At 38.8% G+C, this 18,089-nt stretch overlaps 1 long non-coding RNA gene across 1 annotated transcript in view; it reads left to right on the forward strand.

Annotated features, from left to right (window-relative positions):
• LOC131996350 (uncharacterized) overlaps positions 1-16,525 on the forward strand; it is a 68,724-nt gene extending 52,199 nt beyond the window's left edge. The window contains exon 3 of the long non-coding RNA XR_009397790.1: positions 16,439-16,525. This is a non-coding gene — a long non-coding RNA (uncharacterized LOC131996350). The remainder of the gene's footprint in view (positions 1-16,438) is intronic.
• Positions 16,526-18,089: the final 1,564 nt, after the last annotated feature.

Below are 18,089 nucleotides of genomic sequence, written 5' to 3' on the forward strand. Positions count from 1 at the left end.
ATAAAATACCCATCCTGTTTCATAACAATTCTACTGTCATATTCATAGTAATTTGCCAATGGGGGCTGGTCTGGATCATATTTGATTCAGATCCCGAGAACTCTTATATAAGTCACAGTTTCAGCGAAATGATGCAACAAATCCGCTTTTTATGGGATTAAGAACCTATATTGGAAGATCGGTTTATATGGCAGCTATATCTAAATATAATCTGATCTGGACCATATACTGGTCGGATGACGGGAGGCTTAATATAAGTCTCTGTGTGAAATTCCAGCGAAATCGGGTAATAAATGCAGTTTTTATGCAGCATAAATGCAGCTTTTATGGGCTTAATACCCTTAATCGGTAGATCGGTCTATATGGTAGCTATATCTGAATAAAGACCGATCTGAACCATATTTGAGTCGCATAACGGAAGGCTTTCGACAACTCGGTATTTCAGCGAAATCGGATAATAATTGCTGCTTTTATGGGCTTAAACCCCTAAATCAGCAGACCGCTCTATTTGGCAGCTATATCTGAATATGGACCGATCTGAATCATATTTGATTCGGATATCGGGAGGCTTTGGTCAACTCACTATTTCAAATTTCGGCGAAAGCGGATAATAATTGCGACTTTTATGGGCTTAAGACCGTAAATCAGCAGATCGGTCTATATGATAGCTATATCTTCATAATGGGTTGTCCAAAAAGTAATTGCGGATTTTTCATATAGTCGGCGTTGACAAATTTTTCCACAGCTTGTGACTCTGTAATTGCATTCTTTCTTCTGTCAGTTATCAGCTGTTACTTTTAGCTTGCTTTAGAAAAAAAGTGTAAAAAAAGTATATTTGATTAAAGTTCATTCTAAGTTTTATTAAAAATGCATTTACTTTCTTTTAAAAAATCCGCAATTATTTTTTGGGCAACCCAATAGTTCGATCTGAACCATATTTTAGTCGGATGGCGGGAGACTTAAAGCAACTCAATGCTTCAAATTTGAGCGAAATCGGTTACTAATTGCGGCTTTTATGAGCTTAGGGCCATAAATCAGCTGATCGCTCTATATGACAGCCATATGTAAATATGGTCCGATTTAGGTCATATTCGGTTTGAATAGTTGTGCACAACTTTCTGTTTTAAATTTCAGCGAAATCGGACAGAAAATGCTTTATTTTTTTAAGGGCTTAAGACCCTAAATCGCCAGAACGGTCTATATGGGAGCTTTATCCAAATATAGTCCGATTTGGCCCATTTAAGGTCTTAACCTGCGTATAGAAGAAATACGAGTCTGTACAAAATTTCAACTCGATATCTCAATTTTTAAAGACTGCAGCGTGATTATAACCGACGGACATACACACGGACATCGTTAAATCGTCTTAAATTTTTACGATGATCAGAATTAATATACCTGGTAGGGTCGGAATTGGATATTTCGATGTGTTCCAAATGGAATGGCTAAATGAATATACCCCCTATCCTATGGTGGTGGGTATAAAAATGTGACAGGGCATCTCACAAGGGGGCATTTTATAGCCACTGATCATAACTGAAGAGTGGGTTGAGGGTGTCTGCTATGCAGACGACTTATAAAGCGCAAGAATTCCGATCAGCTATGAGAGGCCGAAAAGATTCATACCCCCAACCTCAATCCAGAGATGGCTGAAACCTATCTGTTTACAGGGAAGGCGTAGACTCGTCGCTACGTTTCCTCAGCAGATAGTTTTCGAGATCCAATAAGGCGAAATACTTGAGAGTGATTTTGAATAGGAAACTAAACTGGAAGCGCCACATCCATAGGCTTACTGAGAAGGCTCACAGATGCTGAACCCTATGCAGTAGAGTAACTGGCTTTGCAGTACAGTAATTAGACCAATACTAACATAGACCTCGGTAATATTGTGGATGGCAAAGGAGATGAAGGCATGGATGGCAAAGGAATATAAGGGCATTACAAGAGATGCACAGAATGCCTACTAGGGCATTGGAGACAATTTTAGATATCGGATCTAGGGCTGAGGAGTCCGACCCGACTCGAGATCTAAGTATTAAGCCGAAGTCGGGGCAAGAGTGCTCAACTCCGAACTGAACTCAGACTTCGGCTCAATAGTCCGACATCGACTTCGGCTCTGGCCTCAAAACTTCGACTCTGGTTGACCCCGTAGCCTTATTCGGCCCACACTGTGGGTATGGAGGAGTGGATAGTAGTTAGGAGCGGGTCAAACCATTGCGGGATAATCTAGGCGACGTTAGAAAACCTGGCTAGATTGAAAGAGGTTTCGGATCGGATATCTGAGATAACATTTGAGGTCAAGTCTAGACACTGCGGCAAGCAGAGTATTCAGTATCATTATAGCAAAATCGAAGAATGCGTTGTCTTAGCATTGACGGAGAGATGGGAATGATGTTTACCCCAATAGAACAATTCCAACCTATAGACACACAGATTGGGTATAAATCATGAATCAGGCACTGCGGCTAAGAGATTTAAGGCAATAGAAAAGTGGATAGACAATAGGAGCAGGTCATACAATCGTCAAATGAAAGGTATTTAAGAGTAAAGTACGAACTTGATATAAAATTCGACTTCATGTGTCGGGGGTCCGCCCCACACCCAAGAACCGCCCAAAAATTACATGTTAACTGATTGGGGCAGTATGAGTAATTGGAAGTAGAATACGAAACCTTATATACACATTTGTGGACAAATCCAAAGGGAACCTAACTCAAAAATCACCTCCAAACGAACATGTAGGCCACTCGGGACAATATGGGATACAAACGATTGGACCATATCAAAAAGGGTCGCAAACAATTATGGGTATATCGAAGCTCAGCGAGCCAGCTAGTAGGCTATATAATTTTTTGATAACGGAAGCGGGCGGAGCCTTCTCTTAACCCCAAAAGCATCACTCAAAAATAAGAGTGCATCGATCGGGACAACATGGGACTAAAATGAATGGTATTCGGGTAGAATACGAATTTGATATTAAATATTGGGTCCAAGTACCTAGAGGGCTGTTCCGGCGCCAAACCCCTCCCAATAGGCGTTTTGACTGATCATGACAATATGGGACTCAAATGAAAGGTACTCGTGAGTAGATTACGAATATGTAGAGATAGGCGATGAGTTAGTACCCGAAAGGTATTTACCCGGTAAATTGGATAAATTAGGTAAATGGGTTTTTATAATTTTGCAGATATCTTGGGTATAAAACCCGTTTCCAAACAACAATTTTACGATTTCGTATTCTCAGTATATAAACCTGACCTTCTGATCTCATAAAATCAGATTTTAGTTATATATAGCTACTATATAGACCGATCTCCAGATTTAAAGTCTTGAAGCAATAAATTGCTAATTTTTCACCCGATTTCCGTGAAATTTGGAACAATGAGTTCTGGTAGACCCCTACCCATTTCTCTGAAGTGTGATGCAGATCGGTCTATATTTGGATATAGTTGTCCTATAGACCGACCGACCGCCCGATTTCCCGTTTTTCTAATTTCATCGAAATTGGATGAAAAATGACCAATTTATTGCCTCTAGAATTCGATTTTATGAGATCAGATGGGCAGGTTTATACACAAAGAATACGAAATCATCAAAAATTGTTATGAAAATGTTTTTTTACCCAAGATATCTGCAAAATTATAAATACACAAATAAATACCCAAAAAATTTATTTTTTGGCTATTTACCCAATAAAAGCCCACCAGCAAAAACACCAACCAACAGGACACTTTTACCGCTTTCGGCATTTAGGATATCAATTGAAAGGTATTTAAGAGTAGAGTACAAATCTGACATAAAAATTAATTTCTTGGTGCCTGAGGCGAACCAACACGCCACTCCATTCCCACTTACATCCACACCACCAAAAACCCTCAACAGGACATATTTATCAATTGGGACTATAGGGACATCAGATGTAATGTGTTTGGAAGTTGAGTACACATCAGTTATAAGATTTTTGGTTCAAGGTGTCGACGTGGCCTTCCCAACCCCAAAAACACCCAAAATGTGCATGAATGTCCAAGGCCACAAAATGGGTATCAAATGAAAGGTCATTGAGAGTTGACTACGATTCTGGTATATATATTTGGGACAGAGTCTGGGACCTGCCCACCTTCTAAATACCCTTCAATAGGACGTGTAGTTCGATCAGGATAATACGGAAGAAAAAAGAGGTGTATAAGGTAGAGTTCGAATCTAATGTTGATGTAATGATTCAAGTAAGTGGGTCACGTCCTGCCGTTGACCAGGACATATAGATCGCGACAACAAATTACTCAAATAAATTGACTTTTGGGTCTTAGCGTCGGGAGGACCGACCTCAATTGAAAGGACGTGTCAGAAGGCAATCCCCCCCTCTATCCTACACAAAATAAATGAATGCCGATCAGGATATAATAGGACATCAATAAGAGGTCTTTGGTAGTAGAGTACACTTTGTGCCCTCAAATTGGGATAGACACAAGAGGTCCTGCAGATCTTTAACAATGTGGTATCGATCAACTATACCAAGTATTTTTATATATTTGACTGAAGTTTTGCAGGTCATGACCTTCAATACATGGGTATAAAATTATTATTTATTTTTTATATATTACTAGCTGACCCGGGCCCGGTCCGCTGCGCCTTCTTTTACTTTATATGTAATATAAATATTTATTTTCGACAATTAAAGATCTTTTAGGGACATACCATGCTAACTTGACTAACAGTTTAACAATATAAGTGCGTTTATTTGAATCCCATATGATCTTTATTGGTCTACGAATTTAAGTTTAGATGTAAGGTGTACTCCATTGTGGTGGTCTCCCAGATACTTGGCCCTGAAAAAATATCAGCATCGTGATATGGCCCCAAAATAAGTTATCAAATTCGTTTTCTTATCTCAAATACCTATCATTTGAGCCACATATTGGCATGGTCGAAAAGGGGTGACGCCCTAAATACATAGTCCTACATTTGGATATCAAATTCGTATTCTACTCCCAAATACCTTTATTGGAGCCCCATATTGCGATGGTCAGTAAAAAATTGCAGTTTGTTGAGTATTTTGGGAAAGGGGTAGACCCCCAGAAAATTGGACCCAAAAGTGGGTATCAATTCTTGCTCTACCCCCCAATACCTTTCATTTAAGCTCCACATTGACATGGTCGGTAAATATGCCCGATTTAGGGATGTTTTTGGGGATTGGGGTGGTCTCTCAAACACTAAGTCCGGAGAATATATCAGAAAATGAACCCCATATTGCCATTGCTCTCCAAATTAGATATCAAATTCATTTTCTAATCTCATTTAAACTCCTTATTGCAAAAGTCAGCAAATATGTGCGGTTTGGGGTATTGGCCCTAAAAACTATGAATATTTAGTTCCACTCTTTTATTTGAGCCTCATATTGCAATAGTCAGCAAATACTTACTATTTGGGTGGTGTTGTGGGGGTGGGGTAGTCCCATAGACATTTTTGCCGAATATTGATATCAGATTCGCGCTTTACTGCCAAAGACCTTTCATTTGAGCCCCAAATTGCTATGGTCGTAAATTTGTCTTCTTTGGGGGATGTTTTTTGTGAGAGGCGGCGCCCCAAACACTTGGTCCCATATTTGGTTATCAGATACTAATTCTACACTCAAATACCTTTTATTTAAGCCCCATATTCCCATGGTCAGTAAATAAGTCCTGTTTGAGGGGTGTTTTGGGAAAGGGGTGGACTCCAGAAACGTGGTCTCACATTTGGATATCAAATTCGCATTCTACTCGCAAATACCTTTCATTTGAGTCCCATATTGCCATGGTCGGTAAATATGTCCGATTTAAGCGTGCTTTGGGGTGGTCTCCCTAGCACTTGGTCCGACAATTGGATATCAGATACGTTTTCTTGTCCTTAATACCTTTCATTTGAGTCCCATATTGCCGTGATTGGTCTAAATATTTGTTTGTTAGGTTTTAGGGTGGGGCAGCCCCCCTAGGTATCCCATCCGAAATTAGGATACCAAATTTTTATTGGTACTATATGAGAGCATACAAAATTTCGATTAAATCGCACCACCCATATCCGAGATCTGGCGTTTCTGAAAGTTAGGGTAAGGGGGAGGGTTCGCCCCCCCCCCCCCCCCCTTCAGATATCAAAAAATGTAGTACCCTATTTTCACCACGGGATCATTATGCACCATCTGTGAAAATTTCAAGAAAATCGCTTCAGGCATTTCTGAGTCTATAAGGAACACACAAACATACAAACAAACAAACAAACAAACACAAATTGATTTTTATATATAAGATTTATACTTTAGGATTTTCTTACCAAATTTTGCAAGTCACTATCCTAGTAATTAAAAATTAGACAAAGCAAAACATAAATTATTTTAAATTAATTAAATAAATAAAAATTTTACTAAATTTTTTTTTTACTTTAGACCTTTCTTAACGAACTTAAACTGCCGTTTTTCATCAAGTGTTTTCCGAATGTTTTATGTATGCTTTTATGGATATTAAAAAAATCGATTCCTTTTAATGTTATTTTTTTTATTTGAGTGTTGAAAATATAAGTAAAAAACCAAAGGAAACAACAAATGCTTGAAAATAATGTGAAGCCAATGCAATGCTCAGCACTTAACTGAGTTGCGCTGAGCATCCAATGCAACGTTATGAAGTTGTTGCAATAAATTGCATTGCAAGTGGAGTAAAAAGGAAATTGTAACAACAAATACTAGCATTGGTCAATTATTTTCACACGCACGTATTCAAGTACTCTTAAACACACACACCCATGCACATGCTCCCAATGTGCATATGAGTACATACAAATGTGATATGTATGCAAGTATGTGCAGACTGATACAAAAGCTGTGAGCTGTCAAAAGCTTTGACTACTTTGTATAGTCCTCGTTCATTGCCATGACTTGTCTGGTGAAAGGGCAGGTACGACCAATGATGGATTACATTTTGTCATAATGGATATGAAATGGAATGATTTCTTGAAGATGAAGATGAGCACGTGAGTGATATATCAATCCCCCAAAGTTTGCTCACCAGCCTTTCTACATAAAAATTTACTGTAGTGATACTGTAGGGCAAAACTCGTTTATTAAAGTTTATTTAAGCTTAATGAACTAGTTCGTCCAGTAGTTCAGAGTCAAAATTTTTTGTCTATAGAAAATTTTGTCAAATTTCTTGTCTTTCTGCAATTTTCTAAAATTTCTTTTTCACAGGATTTTTTTGGATAATTTCTTTTTTAAAGGAAACTAGCTGGCACGGTATGCTTCGCTATACCCTTAAGTGTTTACGGCAAAAAAAATTGTTATATCTAGTTTGTACTCTACTTTTACCAAGTGGTAAACTGTCCGTTTGGAAGGATTTTGGGGTGGGGCGTTCCCGCAGATTATTGACCTCAAAGTTTTATACCATTTTCGTGTTTTTTGGGTCACCATAAGCTTGCAAACAAAATTTCGCTTAAATTGGTCCATCCATTTCCGAGTTCTGGCGTTTTTGAGAATTAGGGTAAAGGGGAGGGTCCGCTCCCCCTTCGGACATCAAAAAATGCATAACCTATATCCATATAGACCGATTTGGCGATTGAGGGTCTTAAGCGCGTAAAAGCCGCATTTTTTGTTCGATTGCGCTGAAATTTGAAACAGGAAGTTGTACTAGGGGCCGCGATATTCAAACCGAATATGGCCCATATCGGCCCATATTTACATATTGCTGCCAATAAGACCGATATATCGGTATAGCGTCTTAAGGCCGTAACAGGCGCATTTATTATCCGATTTCGATAAAATTAGAAACAGTGAGTTGTTTTGAGCCTCCCGACATCCGATTTAAATATGGCTCATATCGGACCATATTTAGATATAGCTGTCATATAGACCGATCTGCAGACTTAGGGTTTTAAGCCCATAAAAGCCGCAATTATTATCCGATTTCGATAAAATTTTAAACAGTGAGTTGTTTTAAGTATTCTGTCGTCACACCTTAATATGGTCCAGATCGGACAATGTTTCGATATAGCTGTCATATGGACCGATCTATTGATTTAGGGTCTTCAGCCCATAAAAGCCACAATTATTATCCGATTTCGCTGGAATTTGAATCAATGAGTTGTTTTAAGCCTTCCGTCGTCTCTGCTAAATATGGTCCAGATCGGGCAATAATTACATATAGCTGACTTATAGACCGATCTGCCGATTGAGAGTCTTTAGCCATAAAAACCGCATTTATTATTCGATTTCAATAAAATATGAAATGGTGAGTTGTTTTAAGCCTCCCGACATCCGATTTAAATATGGATAAGATGGGACCATATTTAGATAAGACTGTCATAAAAACCGATCTGCCGATTAAGGGTCTTAAGCATATAAAATCTGCTTTTATTACCCGATTACGCTGGAATTTAACACAGTGACATGTATTAAACCTCCCAAAATCCAACTCAAATGTTGTTCAGATCATATTATTATACCCTCCACCATAAGATGGGGGGTATACTAATTTCGTCATTCTGTTTGTAACTACTCGAAATATTCGTCTGAGACCCCATAAAGTATATATATTCTTGATCGTCGTGACATTTTATGTCGATCTAGCCATGTCCGTCCGTCCGTCTGTCTGTCGAAAGCACGCTAACTTCCGAAGGAGTAAAGCTAGCCGCTTGAAATTTTGCACAAATACTTCTTATTAGTGTAGGTCGGTTGGTATTGTAAATGGGCCATATCGGTCCATGTTTTGATATAGCTGCCATATAAACCGATCTTGGGTCTAGACTTCTTGAGCCTCCAGAGTGCGCAATTCTTATCCGATTGGAATGAAATTTTTCACGACGTGTTTTGCTATGATATCCAACAACTGTGCCAAGTATAGTTCAAATCGGTCCATAACCTGATATAGCTGCCATATAAACCGATCTTGGGTCTTGACTTCTTGAGCGTCTAGAGTGCGCAATTCTTATCCGATTGAAATGAAATTTTGCACGACGTGTTTTGTTATTATATCCAACAACTGTGCCAAGTATGGTTCAAATCGGTCCATAACCTGAATTAGCTGTCATATAAACATATCTGGGGATTTGACTTCTTGAGCTTCTAGAGGGCGCAATTCCTATCCGATTTGGCTGAAATTTTGCATGACGTATTTTATTTTTACTTTCAGCAACTGTGTCAAATAAGGTTCATATCGGTTCATAACCTGATATATCGAACGATAATTGCGCCCTCTAGATCGGTTTATATGGCAGCTTTATCAAACCATGGACCGATTTGGCCCATTTACAATCCCAACCGACCTACAATATCAAAAAGTATTTGTGCAAAATTTTAAGCGTCTAGCTTTACTCGACAGATAGAGCGTGCTTTCGACAGATAGAGTCACGGACGAACTGACGGACGGACGGACGAACGGACGGAGAGACGGACAGACGGACGGACGAACGAACGGACGGACGAACCATCCTATGGTGATGGGTATAAAAAATTTGTAAGTCGAATTTCTGGAACACTATGTGCGGGATATGAACATCAAAGTAAAGAATACATTTTTAAAATCGGGCCTGAAATGCGCTTTTGGTGAAGTCCCACCAATGGGCGCTGAAGTTTTGCACATCGATTGGGTAAACGGTTAACATTTCCGCCTATGACGCTGAACGCCTAGTTTCCAATCCTGGCGAGAATATCAGAGAAAAATGTCAGCTGTGCCATGTAAAAACTTCTACCCTAAAAAGAAATTGCACTGTGGCACGCCATTCGGACTCAGCTATAAAAAGGAGGTCCCACATGAGCAAATTTGCAATTTGCACTTGAGACTCCAGAAAAGTAGTCTTTTTAGCCGATTTGGCTGAAATGTGGTATGGTAACCACCACACCAAAGTCTCCGTTTTTACCTTTCATTACAGCTGCTTTTTTTTCTGTGTGTATTGTGACTTCAAGGCTCCCATATACATAAATACCTGACATGGATTTTACCATGCAACACTCAGTGCTTATGATGTGCAGAACTGGTATTTACAGTGCGGCAGTGGGCAGTTTAGCTGTCCGAATTGTTTATTGAAAGGTGATTATTATGATTTATTTTAATGACAGGCCTGCAACTGATATCATTAATATCGGCGGACACAGAGAGGAGGAGGAAGAGTCGGCAACACAACACAGGTCATAAAGGTGTTAAAGCGAATGCCAAAAGTACCGAAAAAATTGTCACACGGCCCTAAAAGGTGCAGGATGCCATGTTGAATTTTCGAAAAAACGAAATTGTTAATATCCAAGGGAAGCTTAAAAACGATGAGCTTCAGTAAAAAGGAAGGGAAAGAAAACAATTTGCTTTAGTTGATTTTTGTGTTCAGTTATAAGCTTTTGAGGGATTTTTGATGAGTACAGGTTTAACAAGTGTGGTGTATACACCTGCTAAATGACTCAAGTTTTACATTTTTTTTTTGAAATTTTAATTCAAAAACTGAAATTTGATTTTAAAAGAAAAATTTTGTATGGAAAACTTTGTTTTACTCAAAGATTTTCGAAATTTGATTTTTAAGGAAAATTTTTCTTCATCTTTCGTAGGCCTCAAAGATATAGTCTATCTAAATTCCAGCCCTGTTTATGATAATGATGACATACATATTTATTGGGTTGCCCAAAAAGTAATTGCGGATTTTTTAAAATAAAGTAAATGCATTTTTAAATGCACTGAACTTTAATCAAATATACTTTTTTTTACACTTTTTTTCTAAAGCAAGCTAAAAGTAACAGCTGATAACTGACAGAAGGAAGAATGCAATTACAGAGTCACAAGCTGTGAAAAAATTTGCCAACGCCGACTATATGAAAAATCCGCAATTACTTTTTGGGCAACCCAATAGATACTGAGGTACACATTTGTGTGTGCCTGTGTTTGTATGAGGCCGACCACATAGGATTTTGAACTTTTGCATAATGTGGCAAATGTTGAATACAGCAGTTCACTCTGCTTTGAACTGTATTTGTTGCATTTGTTGCCTTTGTTGTATGTTTCCGAGTGTGCATGTGTGCGTTTGATCAAATTGGCACCGGCCATGCAACCCTAACCTAACCCAACAAACAACAAATTAATTTTAAATAGTCATTTCATATAACCCAAACTCAACTCGACCCAACACTCCGCAGTCCGACAACAAAGCCATGCATGCAGTATTTTTGCAGTCGCAAAAAACCCCATCCATCCATGATGCATTTGCCAAAGCAGCACAAAAATGCCACACTCATCATCCATGTGCATGATGATGTAGAATTTTTGCACACGTCATCCAGCCAAGCCAGGAGGAAGAAAACTTCATTCATTTATTTCTTGTTGATTTTTATTATTAGTATATTTTAACGACCGACCGACCGACCGACCTCCCCTTGTTGCTTCAGCCTTTCATTTGTTTATTTTCACAACATTTGCATTTCGTTTCGGCAAATGTAGTCCGTGAGCAAAAATGCGGCCAAACCGGACGGGCAATGCTTAAAAGAGTTATAAGGTGTAAAAGAACAAAAAAGAAAATGGGAGACCGTTTGATATTAGAAAAATAAAATGTTGCAAAGTTTGCTTTTATTATATATATTTGAATGGGGTACATTTAGAGTAATTAATTTTCCAAGGTTTATACTTTCAACGAAAAAAGGAGGGAAATATTAATATCAAAGGATACCCGGAATCCTTTATGAAGTATAGGGTTGCCCAAAAAGTAATTGCGGATTTTTCATATAGTCGGCGTTGATAAATTTTTTCACAGCTTGTGACTCTGTAATTGCATTCTTTCTTCTGTCAGTTATCAGCTGTTACTTTTAGCTTGCTTTAGAAAAAAAAGTGTAAAAAATGTATATTTGATGAAAGTTCATTCTAAGTTTTATTAAAAATGCATTTACTTTCTTTTAAAAAATCCGCAATTACTTTTTGGGCAACCCAATAGTAAATGTTCAACTTTTTAAGTAACGTTCATAAAGTGGAAATGAACTTTAACTGCAAATTTATCCAGGAGCTTAACATTAAGCAATCGCGGGGATACATCTCTCATTTCAAGGAGTTTTGTCCAACTAAAGTTTTGGCTCAGTGATAAGGGACCTCTTTTCCATGGTCCAATCCGTAGAATTTTGGGGCAACGAAGATTTTTCTCAGACTGAGGAAGACGGGAACCTGAAGCTCGATAAACTCACGATATTCTTCTATTCACTTTGGGAATGGAGATGCAACGCACAGTCAGAGAAAATGGTCGGAATGATTAGAGCTGATGCGTTAGCAAGATCGTGTGCAAAATTTCAATAGCCTTGGTTGTCGAGGCGTCTTTTGGCAGGCCCCTAAAGTTGGTCACCTCAATATCTTAAAAATTTGTTGGGTTGCCCAATTTTTGTTTGTGGGCTGTTTTTTGCAAACAGCAAAAAACTACGCATGAGATTTACAATACTTCGTCTTGTTTCGGGGATATGCGACTTTTAATTTTTTTTTGCAATTTTGACCGGGATCTGCTTCGTATATTGCAACTTACGAAGACATTTGTGGTTCTATTTTCATTTTTATGCATGACTAGCTGACCCGGGCCCGCTCCGCTGCGCCTTCTTTTACTTTATATGGAAGAAAAGTTTCCTTGGAATATTTATTTTCGACAATTAAAGAGTTTTTGGTGAAATACCATGCTACGAAAATAGTATGTCGCTTGTCTAACAATTTAACAAAATAAGTGCCTTTGTCCGAATCCCATATGATCTTTATTGGTCTACGAATTTAAGTTTGGATGTAAGGTGTACTGCATTCTTAAAATATTTTATTTCAGCCCGCTACACTCATGATATCTGATTAAGGGGTATTTTCGGGGGTGAGGTGGTCTCCCAGATACTTGGCCCTGAAAAAATATCAGCATCGTGCTCTTCTTTCAAAAACCATTTATTTAAACCCCATATTGCCATTGGTTTAGGGGAGTTTACACGATTAGGCGTCCCCCAAACACATGGCCCAAAATAGGTTATCAAATTCATTTTGTAATCTTAAATACCACATATTGGCATGGTCGAAAATTTTTTACCCTTTGCGGGGTGTTTTGGGGAAGGGGTGATCCTAAATTTGGATATCAAATTCGTATTGTACTTCCAAATACCTTTATTTGAGTCCCATTTTGCGATGGTCACTAAAAATTGCTGCTTGTGGGGTATTTTGGAAAAGGGGTTGACCCCCAGAAAATTGGTCCCGAAGGTGGGTAACAATTCTTGCTCTACCCCCCAATACCTTTCATTTAATCTCTACATTGACATGGTCGGTAAATATGGCCGATTTAGGGGTGTTTTGGGGTTTGGGGGGTGATCCCCCAAACACTAAGCCAGGCAGCAATTTTTGACATGGTCGGTATCTATGGCCGATTTAGGGGTGTTTTGGGAATTGGGTAGGTCCCCCAAACACTAAGCCCGGAAAATATATCAGCAACGTGCTCTATTCTCATATATCAATATATCATTTATTTGAACCCCATATTGCCATTGCCCTCAAAATTGGATATCAAATTCGTTTCCTAATCTCATTTAAACTTCTTATAGCAAAAGTCAGCAAATATATCCGGTTTGGGTTATTGGCCCTAAAAACTATAAATATTTAGTTCCACTCTCTTTACGACCCATATTATCTTGGTGAGCAAATTCGTCCTATTTGGGGGTTGTTATAGTGGTGGGACGTCCCCTAGACAGTCGGTCCCTAATGTTGATATCAGATACGTGGTCTACTCCCAAATACCTTTAATTTGAGCCCCATATTTCCATAGTCGGCAAACGTGACCGACTTGGGGGGTGTTTTGGGGGATGGGCGGCCACTCAGTGAGTTGGCCTTGAAAATATATATCGGATTCGTGTTCCACTCTGAAAACCCTCTTATTTGAGCCTCATATTGCAAAAGTCAGAAAATGTTTACTATTTGGGTGGTGTTGTGAGGGTGGGGTGGCCCCATAGACACTTTTCCCAAATATTGATATCAGATTCGCGCTTTACTCCGAAAGACCTTTCATTTGAGCCCCATATTGCAATGGTCGCAAATTTTTCCCCTTTTGGGGATGTTTTTAGGGAGAGGCGGCCCCCAAACACTTGGTTCCATATTTGGATATCAGATTCTAATTCTCCACTCAAATACCTTTTATTTAAGCCCCATATTCCCATGGTCTGTAAATAAGTCCTGTTTGGGGGGGAGGGGTGTTTTGGGGAAGGGTCCACCCCCCAGAAACGTGGTCTCATATTTGGATATCAGATTCGTATTCTACTCGCAAATACCTTTCATTTGAGTCTCATATTGCCATGATCGGTAAATATGTCCGATTTAGGGGTGGTTTGGCGGTTGGGTGGTGTTAGGGGGGTGTTGTGGCCCCGTAGACACTTTTCCCAAATATTGATATCAGATTTGTGCTTTACTCCCAAAGACCTTTCATTTGAGCCCCATGAGGCTTTGGTCGTAATTGTGTCCCCTTTGGGGGAGGTTTTTGGTGAGAGGCGGCCCCCAAACACTTGGTCTCATATTTGGATATCAGATTCTAATTCTACACTCAAATACCTTTTATTTAAGCCTCATATTCCCATGGTCAGTAAATAAGTCCTGTTTGGGGGGTGTTTTGGGGAAGGGGGGACCCCCAGAAATGTGGTCCCACACTTGGATATCAGATTCGTATTCTACTCGCAAATACCTTTCATTTGAGTCCCATATTGCTATGGTCGGTAAATATGTCCGATTTAGGGGTATTTTGGGGGTTGGGGTGGTCCCCCTAGCACTTGGTTCGACAAATGGATATCAGATACGTTTTCTTATTCTAAATACCTTTTATTTGAGTCCCATATTGTCGTGATTGGTCTAAATATATGTTTGGTAGGTTTTTGGGGTGGGGCAGCCCCCCTAGGTACCCCATCCGAAATTTGGATACGAAATTTTTATTTTTAGGGTACTATATGAAAGCATACAAAATTTCGCTTAAATCGCACCACCCATCTCCGAGATCTGGCGTTTCTGAAAATTAGGGTAAGGGGGAGGGTCCGCCACCCCTTCAGATATCAAAAAATGTAGAACCCTATTTTCACCACGGGGTCATTATGCACCATCTGTGAAAATTTCAAGAAAATCGGTTCAGCCGTTTCTGAGTCTATAAGGAACACACAAGCATACAAACAAACAAACAAACAAACAAACACAAATTGATTTTTATACCCTCCACCATAAGGGGTATACTAATTTCGTCATTCTGTTTGTAACTACTCGAAATATTCGTCTGAGACCCCATAAAGTATATATATTCTTGATCGTCGTGACATTTTATGTCGATCTAGCCATGTCCGTCCGTCCGTCTGTCTGTCGAAAGCACGCTAACTTCCGAAGGAGTAAAGCTAGCCGCTTGAAATTTTGCACAAATACTTCTTATTAATGTAGGTTGGTTGGTATTGTAAATGGGCCATATCGCTCCATGTTTTGATATAGCTGTCATATAAACCGATCTTGGGTCTTGACTTCTTGAGCCTCTAGAGGGCGCAATTCTTATCCGATTTGAATGAATTTTGGCACTACGTGTTTTGTTGTGATATCCAACAACTGTGCGAAGTATGGTACAAATCGGTCCATAACCTGATATAGCTGCCATATAAACCGATCTTGGGTCTTGACTTCTTGAGCCTCTAGATTGTGCAATTCTTGTCCGATTGGAATGGAATTTCGCACGACGTGTTTTTTTATGATATCCAACAACTGTGCTAAGTATGGTTCAAATAGGTCCATAATCTGATATAGCTGCCATATAAACCGATCTTAGGTCTTGACTTCTAGAGCCTCTAGAGTGCGCAATTCTTATCCGATTGGAATGAAATTTCGCACGACGTGTTTTGTCATGATATCCAACAACTACGCCAAGTATGGTTCAAATCGGTTCATAACCTGATATAGCCGTCATATAAACCGATCTTGGATCTTGACTTCTTGAGCCTCTAGAGGTCGCAATTATTATCCGATTTGCCTGAAATTTTGTACGACGGATTCTCTCATGACCATCAACATACGTGTTTATTATGGTCTGAATCGGTCTATAGCCCGATACAGCTCCCATATAAATCGATCTCTCTATTTTATTTCTTGAGCCCACAAAGGGCGCAATTCTTATTCGAATTGGCTGACATTTTACACAGGCCTTCAACATATAATTTAATTGTGGTCCAAACCGGACCATATCTTGATATCGCTCTAATAGCAGAGCAAATCTTTTCTTATATCCTTTTTTCCCAAAGAAGAGATGCCCGGAAAAGATCTCGACAAATGCGATCCATGGTGGAGGGTATATAAGATTCGGCCCGGCCGAACTTGGCACGCTTTTACTTGTTACATATAAGATAAGTAAAGTTAACGTAGAAGTTCATGAAGCTGATAACTATTTTACCCAAACTGTAATGATTTTATAATTAAACCAATATTACCTTCGATTTATTTTTCAGATACATCATAACGATGACAGCTTTTTGTAATCGATAAATTTTTCGGTAAGTTATGCAAATACACTTAAGTCGTAAAGTTAAGTTTTTTTAGTCTAACTCGCTTATTTCTTTTCGGTTTATCAAAGAAAATTTCCGATTCCCGATTTTGTTATATCCTGTACCCCCTTAATGGTATAGGTTATGAAAAAGTTACTTATAATACATTCCATTGTATGAAAAATGCGTACTTGTATGTATGTCATGCCTACATAATGAAATATCGTTAATGAATTTTCCGTTCTCATCAATAATGTGAATAATTTCAAAGAAGAACTCGCAACATTGTAAGCCCATTGAACTTTGAGCACTATTATGAATGGTAGCACAATAGGTCATTGTTTTTCAATTGTTTTCGGGGCGAAATGTGGCAAGTGTAGAGTTAATTGCACAAATTATTAATTATGTTGTTATGCAATTAAAATCCTGAATTCAATATGTTAACGCATAATGATCTGAAAAAAAGACCAATTTATTGTATGCAGTTGGCAACATGCAAGCTAAATGCATTTCAATGCATGAAAAGGTTACTCAGTTGGGGGAATAATAAAAAGAAGATACATTGTCAAGCGATATGAAAGCTAGGATAGGTAAGTGACACTGGAGCAAAATGAAAATATGTGTAGGTGTACAAGTTTACCATGCATTGATGTCGCCACCACTGGGAGGGGATAACCACCGCTGAAATTTTTCTGATGTTATCGCTGGGATTTGAACCTAGACATTCAGCGAGAAAAGTGGTGCAATAGTGTCATAAATTAAACAACTAAAATCGTGCTATGTTCGGCCGGGCCGAAACTTATATACCATCCACCATAAATCGCATTTGTCGAGTTCTTTTACCGACATCTCTTTTTAGGCAAAACAGGATATAAGAAAAGATTTGCTCTGCTATTAAAGCAATATCAAGATATGGTCCGGTTTGGACCACAATTGAATGTTGGAGACCATAGTAGAATTCATTGTTTTAAATGTCAGACAATTCGCCCCTTTAGGCGCTAAAGAAGTAAAATAGAGAGATCGGTTTATATGGGAGCTGTATTAGGCTATAGATCGATTCAGATTATATATGTATGTTGAAGGTCATCGGAGAAGCCGTTGTAGAAAATTTCAGCCAAATCAGATAAGAAACACGTTCTCTAGAAGACTTAAGAAATCAAGATCCCAGATCGGTTTATGTGGCAGTTGAGGACTAATTTGAACCATACTATGCACAGTTTTTGGAAGTCATAACAAAACACCTCATGCAAAAATTCGGCCAAATCAGATAAGAATTAAATCCTCTAGTGGCTCAAGAAGTCAAGATCCAAAATCGGTTTATATGGCAGCTATATCAGATTATGAACCGATTTGAACCATACTTAACACAGTTGTTGGAAGTCATTACAAAACATCTTGTGTCAAATTTCAGCCAAATCGGATAATAATTGCGTCCTCTAGACGCTCAAGAAGTCAAGACCCCAGAAAGTTTTTAACGACAGCTATATCAGGTTATGGGCCGATTGATACCATATTTGGCGCAGTTGTTGAAAGTTGTAACAAAACACGTTGTACAAAATTTCAGCCAAATGGCATAATAATTGCGTCCTCTAGACGCTCAAGAAGTCAAGATCCC

The sequence above is a fragment of the Stomoxys calcitrans genome, chromosome 3 (genome assembly GCF_963082655.1).
Source record: "Stomoxys calcitrans chromosome 3, idStoCalc2.1, whole genome shotgun sequence".
Classification (NCBI taxonomy): Eukaryota; Metazoa; Arthropoda; class Insecta; order Diptera; family Muscidae; genus Stomoxys; species Stomoxys calcitrans.